The 9,367-nt window shown below is 39.0% G+C and overlaps 1 protein-coding gene across 1 annotated transcript in view; it reads right to left on the reverse strand.

The window, feature by feature from the left end:
• Window positions 1-7,367, reverse strand: part of LOC106877431 (Golgi-associated plant pathogenesis-related protein 1) — a 140,045-nt gene extending 132,678 nt beyond the window's left edge. The window contains exon 1 of the mRNA XM_052975382.2: window positions 7,063-7,367. The gene's annotated coding sequence lies outside the window, so the exon portion shown is untranslated. The remainder of the gene's footprint in view (window positions 1-7,062) is intronic.
• Window positions 7,368-9,367: the final 2,000 nt, after the last annotated feature.

Here is a 9,367-nt window from a genome sequence, read left to right on the forward strand (position 1 = left end):
TTCTACTTCTTCAGCTACCCACGTTTTAACACCGGCGTTTCGACGAGCTTCGGGCAGGACGCAACGTTAAAACGGCTCGTCCCATGGATCGCAGATTAAATCTGTATACGCAAATTAAATCTAGCCATGGAGGAATGTAGTGGCGGACGAAAAACAAGACAGGAAAACAAACAGAAGGCTTTACGGCCAGACGAGAAAAATTATGTGTGTATGAACGCGATGAGGCACGGAACCGAGAGAGACAGTGGTAGCGTGTGTTACTTGGCGAAAGCCAAAGAAGGAAAGGATTATTGACCGGAAGCATGTGACCATGCCGGTGTAAAGGGAAGAGAGAGAGAGTGGTAGAGGGAGAAAGAGAGGGAGGAAGTAGAAGAATGGTGAGCAACGAGAGGAAAAAAGAAAGAGAGGAAATACGAGGGGGAAAAGGAGATACGTAGTAGTAACAGAGGAAGAACAAGAGGGGTAAGGCGAGATACGTAGTAGTACAGAGGAAGAACGAGGGGGGGGAGAAAGGAAAGAGAAAGAGATAGAGTAGCGTCGGAGGATAAGTTTACGAACTACTTACAATTTTTGTGAGACGCTGCGTTCAATCATGTAAAAACAAAAGTAAATGAGTATATGCATATATACGTACAGGTATGTGCATACCGACATCCACCTGTATGTATAGGTGCATATCTGGGTACAGGACATTGCACACAAACGTAGACGAGAACACACGAGCCACATAGAGAACATTCTACTTCTTCAGCTACCCACGTTTTAACACCGGCGTTTCGACGAGCTTCGGGCAGGACGCAACGTTAAAACGGCTCGTCCCATGGATCGCAGATTAAATCTGTATACGCAAATTAAATCTAGCCATGGAGGAATGTAGTGGCGGACGAAAAACAAGACAGGAAAACAAACAGAAGGCTTTACGGCCAGACGAGAAAAATTATGTGTGTATGAACGCGATGAGGCACGGAACCGAGAGAGACAGTGGTAGCGTGTGTTACTTGGCGAAAGCCAAAGAAGGAAAGGATTATTGACCGGAAGCATGTGACCATGCCGGTGTAAAGGGAAGAGAGAGAGAGTGGTAGAGGGAGAAAGAGAGGGAGGAAGTAGAAGAATGGTGAGCAACGAGAGGAAAAAAGAAAGAGAGGAAATACGAGGGGGAAAAGGAGATACGTAGTAGTAACAGAGGAAGAACAAGAGGGGTAAGGCGAGATACGTAGTAGTACAGAGGAAGAACGAGGGGGGGGAGAAAGGAAAGAGAAAGAGATAGAGTAGCGTCGGAGGATAAGTTTACGAACTACTTACAATTTTTGTGAGACGCTGCGTTCAATCATGTAAAAACAAAAGTAAATGAGTATATGCATATATACGTACAGGTATGTGCATACCGACATCCACCTGTATGTATAGGTGCATATCTGGGTACAGGACATTGCACACAAACGTAGACGAGAACACACGAGCCACATAGAGAACATTCTACTTCTTCAGCTACCCACGTTTTAACACCGGCGTTTCGACGAGCTTCGGGCAGGACGCAACGTTAAAACGGCTCGTCCCATGGATCGCAGATTAAATCTGTATACGCAAATTAAATCTAGCCATGGAGGAATGTAGTGGCGGACGAAAAACAAGACAGGAAAACAAACAGAAGGCTTTACGGCCAGACGAGAAAAATTATGTGTGTATGAACGCGATGAGGCACGGAACCGAGAGAGACAGTGGTAGCGTGTGTTACTTGGCGAAAGCCAAAGAAGGAAAGGATTATTGACCGGAAGCATGTGACCATGCCGGTGTAAAGGGAAGAGAGAGAGAGTGGTAGAGGGAGAAAGAGAGGGAGGAAGTAGAAGAATGGTGAGCAACGAGAGGAAAAAAGAAAGAGAGGAAATACGAGGGGGAAAAGGAGATACGTAGTAGTAACAGAGGAAGAACAAGAGGGGTAAGGCGAGATACGTAGTAGTACAGAGGAAGAACGAGGGGGGGGAGAAAGGAAAGAGAAAGAGATAGAGTAGCATATATATATATATATATATACATATATATATACACAGGGGTTGGACAAAATAATTGGAATAGTTGAAATTTAACTCCAATATTTCAGAGAACCATTATATTACGAATATTCATCCAAATGTTATTGTGAGTGTTTTTTAATGTATTGTAGATGGTTTTATTTATCCATTTTAATGATTATTTCTATCTTGATTTCAAATCGTGATATAAATTAAGCTAAGATGCGTGACCTCACTGAGTTCGAAAAAGGGTAAATTGTTGGAGTTCGAATGGCAAGAGCTTCCGTCACCAAAATAGCTGAACTCTTTGATTTTTCGAGAGCTGCCATATCAAGGACCATGGCTGAATTTGAGAAGCAGGGCAAAATCTCTAGCAGGAAGAGTAAGTGTGGCAGGACTTCGAAACTCACTGAAAGAGACTGACGTTTGTTGAATTGCATTGTGATGAAAAATCACCGGATAACTGTCTTTAAAGTGACTGCAGAGTTGAATCAACATTTGACTAACCCAGCTTCGACCAAAATTGTTCGCCATGAGCTCAATAAAGCCGGATATCAAGGCAGAGCCGCCATCAGGAAACCTCTGCTTTCTCCTCAAAACATTCAGAAAAGGTTGAACTAGTGTAGACATCACAAGGTCTGGTCGACAGACCAATGGAAGCAAGTAATATCCTCCAACGAGTTCAGTTTTTCTCTTTTCCCCACTGCAGAGTTTATGTGTTGCGGCGGCCCGGGGAAGCTTTTGATCTTGACCGCCTTCTTCCTGTAGTGAAGCATGGAGGAAGGTCTGTGATGGTTTGGGCAGCCATTTCTTGGAATTCTCTTGAACCAATCGTTGCCCTGCATAGTAGGATCAACAGCAATGATTACCTGAATATTTTTCGAAATCAAGTCCTTCCCATGGTCCAGATATTAATTATTCCTTTATCATGAGTGCGGCTTCCAAGATGACAATACTCCAATAAACATCCCTCACGTGGTTAAGAATTGGTATGAAGAAAATAATAGTGAACTACAACACTTGAAGTGGCCTCTCAATCTCCAGGTTTTGGCTCAAGATACCTCTCAATGGAGGCAGGAAGCTGTATGAATCAATTCCTAGACGCATCGAAGCTGTTCAGAAAGCTAAAGGTGACCCAACTCCATATTAAATAAATATTAATTGAATTTAACACGTGTTCCAAGTATTTTGTCCAATCCCTGTATATATACACTTTACTCGTTACTCTTTTACTTGTTTCAGTCATTTGACTGCGGCCATGCTGGAACACCGCCTTTAGTCGAGCAAATCGACCCAGGGACTTATTCTCTGCAAGCCTAGCACTTGTTCTATCGGTCTCTTTTGCCAAACCGCTAAGTGACGGGGACATAAACACACCAGCATCGGTTGTCAAGCAATGCTAGGGGGACAAACACAGACACACAAACCCACACACACGTATATATATACATATATACGACGGGCTTCTTTTAGTTTCCGTCTACCAAATCCACTCACAAGGCTTAGTAGAAGACATTTGCCCAAGGTGCCACGCAGTGGGACTAAACCCGGAACCATGTGGTTGGTAAGCAAGCTACTTACCACACAGCCACTCCTGCACCTATATATATATATATATTCTTTTATTCTTTTATTTGGTTCAGTCATTTGACCTCGGCCATGCTGGAGCACCACCTTTAGTCGAATAAATCGACCCCAGAACTTATTCTTTGTAAGCCTAATACTTATTCTATCGGTTCGTTTGCCGATCCGCTCAGTTACTGGGACGTAAACACGCCACCATCGGTTGTCAAGCGATGGTGGGGGACAAACACAGACACTCAAACGCACACACACACGTATATATACGACGGGCTTCTTTCAGTTTCCATCTACCACATCTATTCACAAGGCTTTGGTCGGATCGAGGCTGTAGTAGAAGACACTTGACCAAGGTGCCACGCAGTAGGACTGAACCCGGAACCATGTGGTTGGTAAGCAAGCTACTTACCACATAGCCACTCCTGCGCTTATATATATATATATATATATATATATATATATATATATATATATATATATATATATATATATATATATATATATATATATATATATATATATATATATATATATATATATATATATATATATATATATATATATATATATATATATATATATATATATATATATATATATATATATACGTACATTTGTGTGTGTCTCTCTCTGTCTGTGTGTCTGTGTATGGCGCGCGTGTGTGCGTGCTTGTGTACTTATGTCGACTCTCTTTTAGGTCAGGAATTAATTTTTGTGATAAACTGAATGTAAATTGCGAAATTTTATTTGCTTTATCGGTGTTTATGTCTAATTAATGTAATTGCTGGACTTAGTAGAGTGTAATGTACCTAGAGACAGAAACGGGAGTGTCTGAGATAGAGTTTATAGGGGGCTTTGGTGAACAATAGCGTCGTGGCGTACAAAGGTTCCTAGTCAATGGTGGACGGTAGTTCTAAAGGTGTGAGCGTGTGTGTGTGTGTGTGTGTGTGTGTGTGTGTGTGTGTGTGTGTGATAAGAGTTTTTCTGTAACATGTTGCAGAACAAAGCTTGTATAGAACGTCGTTTTAAAAAGCTTCTATTATCCTGTTCTGTCACCGTTACATATCTGTACGCTTGTGTATGTACGTGTATGTGCGTTGTGTGTGGAGATGGATATGTATATGCTTGTGTGTCTGTGTGAGTATGGACGCATGTATGTGTGTGCGTGTGTGTGTGTGTGTGTGTGTGTGTGCATGTGCGTGTGTGAGGATTGGTGTATGTTTGTGCCTGTATGCGCGCGTGTGTGTGTGTGCATATGATGGCTGCTAGCATGGCCGTGTGATTAAAATGGCTTAAGGTCCTGTTTCACAATTTATGAGTGATTAGGTTTTGGTATGGATAGTATCGTGGCGAACATGATAGAACTTTGTCACCTGTACATTCTTATAGAATTTACCTGTCAGGACAACGATGACGACGATGACAGTAGCAATAGCGTAGACTACTCCCTTTTTGTTGTTGGGGCGCAAGCTGGGACTTGATGAATCCTAGCTGAGTCAAAAGGGTGAGATGGTCTGATATTAGAAAGACCAGAAACTCTCTAAACCAAAGGAAATCTCAAGGAGTCAACCAAAGGAATGAAAATAATGGAAACTTCGGGGTTGCTACAGTTTTGCATCTCAACTGGTTCGTTTTCGTTTGACATCTAACAACTTCGTCTTTTTTCACTTCCGCTTCTTACCCTCTCCTGTTTTTATGCCCACACACAGCAGCTGTATAATCAGGGTTTCTGGTCGCTCAGATAGCTAGAAATAAAGGCCAAATCTCCTTCAACAAATCAAGAAATGTATCCCGTCCCACAACTACAACCAACATAACTATGTGTTCTTACAACAGTTCATGTTTGATCATTCTTCTGTACAACTGCACTGAGCTAAGTCTGAACAGAGCCTGACTTCTAGGTTTGTCCTTTCAAATGATATCCATTCTCCTATAACTCTTTGTTCAGTACCTATAACAAATATTACCTATCATCCTCTATTGTTGCCCTTTCAATGCGAACCCTGCCAGAATTTCCATAATGTGTGAGCCAAAGTTGTACAATTCTTAATATTTCCTGTAATATAAAGCAGCGAGCTGGCAGAATCGTTACCGCACTGGGCAAAATGTTTAGCGGCATTTCGTGCGTCTTTACGTTCTGAGTTCAAATTTCACCGAGGTCAATTTTGCCTGTCATCATTTCGGGATCGATCAAATAAGTACCAATTGAACCCTGGGATCGAGGTAATCGACTTACCACTCCCCCGAAATTGTTGGCTTGTCCCAAAATCTAAAATATTTCCCGTAATGGTCCGTGAATGTCAGCTATTGTACAGTTTATCTTTTGCAATGCTGGAATCAACATTAATTCAAACCAACGATATTTTGTTCCAATTCTCTGTTTGGAACAGTCTTCTTACTCTTATATTATGTTTACTTATAAGTTGCTGTCTTCTTTCTCGGAAACGAATGTGTGAAAAGCGGAATTGTTTTGGTGAAATACTAAACATTTCAAAAACGAAACTGTATTAACACCGAAAATTCGAGCGAGTTGTAGCGCCCTCTTCCAGCAAACTGAATATTGGGTGTTACCCTTAACAAAATGTTACCTCCACCATCACCACAACGGCCGCCGCCGCCGCCGCCACCGCCACCATATCATTAAGGACATACCGATAAATAACGGAGAGATTAATCAGTCAAAACAAAGCCGCCCGATTGACATAGAGTCATTCTGTATTTCTGCCGCTACTGTAAAGGTTTCCTCTCTCGTTGGAGCTGGCTGGGATGGGATGGGCTGGGCTGGTGCCATCACCCCTCAGTCATTATTATCCTATTCGTCTCTTCTCCTCCTCCTCCTATCACCCTTGTTCTACACTATGCTTTTTACCTCAACAAGGTCAACCTTCTGGAATTCCATTCCTGCTCGTTTCTTTCCCGCTGGTGTTGACTTACAAAGGTTCGAGGGCAACATTAAGGCCATCCACCCTAACATTCGGGTGGTGGAGCATCAAAGGTCATGGACCCTACTCCTTCATCCAGAAATGCACAAAAAGTTCCGGGGGCGAAGGAGGTTGACATGGGTCTGTATCTTATCACCTCCGTTGTCCCGTGACCATAATCAGTGAAGAAGAAGAAGAAGAAGAAGAAGAAGAAGAAGAAGAAGAAGAAGAAGAAGAAGAAGAAGAAGAAGAAGAAGAAGAAGAAGAAGAAGAAGAAGAAGAAGAAGAAGAACAAGAACAAGAACAAGAACAAGAACAAGAACAAGAACAAGAACAAGAACAAGAACAAGAAGAACAAGAAGAACAAGAAGAAGAACAGGAAGGTTCCCTTTTGTGTTGTTTATTTGTTGTAGTTGTTGTATGTCGTTTTATCATAAATTAGAATTGTTAAATATCAATAAACATAAAATTGTAATTCATGCAAGTAGAATATTAAGACAATAAATCTTAAGGAAATTTCAACGTTTTATCATTTCAAAATTTTCACTTACCTTGGCCGGAGGTGATATATATGTGTATGTGTGTATACGTGTAAATGCCTGTGTATATATATATATGTCTGAAGTCTGTGTTTATGTGTGTGTATCTGTGTGTGTGTATCTGTGTGTGTGTGTGTGTGTGCGTGTGCGTGTTTGTGTATGTGTGTGTGTGTGGTGTGTGTATGCGTTGTGTGTGTCTGTGTTGTGTATACAGCCAATCACTTTATCAACGCTAAAAAGTAGACGTCTTTTGGGGAAAAAAGACTGTCCAATTTGAAAGTCATTGCACAGGCGTTTATTTCACTTGTTCGCGTTGCGCGCGTGTGTGCGTGTGTGTGTGCGTGTGCGTGTGTCTGCGCGTGTGTGAACGAGCGCGAGTAAGAACTAACAAATCTCGTAAATTGGTTCAAGGGAATTAACTATAGAATCAAAACATTGAGTTATTTCCCTTGGGTCGAAACCCTAAGTGTCTTAAATATCTAAGAGCAATATTGTAAATAAGTCAATAACATCGAAAAATAAAAGTTATAAATGCTTCTGTGCCACGGAATAGTCACAAAATTAATAGATGTATGGTTGGAAAAAATTCCAGTGAATCGTCTTACCTCTGCTCGGTCAGCAAAAGTAATGCTGCTTACATATATGTGTACATATACACTCTTTTATTCTTTTATTTCTTTCAGTCATTTGACTGCGGCCATGCTGGAGCACCGCCTTTAGTCGAACAAATTGACCCAAGGACATTGTTAGCTGAGTACTTATTCTATCGGCCTCGATTGCCGAATCGCTAAGTTACAGGGACGTAAACACACCAACAACGTTTGTCAAGTGATGAGGCGTGGGGCGGGGACAAAGACAGACACACATACATACATACATATATACATACATGCATACATACATACATACATACATACATACATATATATATATATATATATATATATATATATATATATATATATATATATATATATATATATATATACATATTTATGTATATTTAATTATATGTATTTATTTTATCCTAATTAATAATAATTCGGATAGAATAAATGGGTTAATAGAAACCAGGGTAGCAAAGATCACAAAATAACTGTGGTGTAATTCCTGTTTTTGAGGCAGAAACTCCTTGATATTTTGGGTATTTGAGTATATATAAATTTAAGGAATGGAGTGAACGCATGTTATAACTGCATACTTTATTCCGACATATGTTTCGAAGAATTACAATTTATGCGATCCATAGGAATCGTCGATGTTAAAAATGTAAACTTCTCCTCAGGGAAATGTATGGGGATCATCTTAAACGTAAGACATTATGACCGAGTATGAGAACTATAGTTGGATAAGGTTATAACGTAATTCATTTGAAAAAACCGTTAGAGATGTGGACGCTACCAGATAGTACTAAGGACAAGAAAGGAAGGAAGAGGAAAAAAAGCGAGAGAGAGAGAGGGAAGGAAAATTCAGAGTGTAGATTTTGGAGTAGATGGGATGATATAAATACAATAAAAAATTTTTTTTGGAAAGGAATGTTATGTAATAAAAAGGCATTATAAATGGGGTTAATACTGTGTTTCTATGAAAATATTGAGATGAATGTATATAAACACTTATACTTATGTGTATGCGCATATATATACACAAACAGACCTACATTTCCTCCAATAAGTTCAAATATGCATATTTATATACACACCCACGTCAAAACTCACACTCACATATACATACGAACACACACACACACACACACACATATATATATATATATATATATATATACATATCCATATCCATATATCAATACATACACATACTCATATACATATGTATACATATATATATATATATATATATATATATATATATATATATATATATACATATACATATACACATACACACATATACATGTACACACATACACATATATACACATCGATACTCATATATACATAAAAACAAACATACACACACATACACATACATATATATATGCATCTACGCCTATAAACATACATACACACACACACATATATATATATATACATACATATATACAAGTACATATATATATATATATATATATATACACAAATACACAGACACATACATATACATGCATACATATATATACATACACACATACACACATACATACATATACATACATATATACACATATATATATATATATATATATATATATATATATATATATATATATATATATATATATATATATATATATATACATATATATATATACATATACATCCATATATATGGGAGAATGTACGAAAAAACAACAACA

Source organism: Octopus bimaculoides, chromosome 21 (genome assembly GCF_046866305.1).
Source record: "Octopus bimaculoides isolate indiv1 chromosome 21, ASM4686630v1, whole genome shotgun sequence".
NCBI classification, from domain to species: Eukaryota; Metazoa; Mollusca; class Cephalopoda; order Octopoda; family Octopodidae; genus Octopus; species Octopus bimaculoides.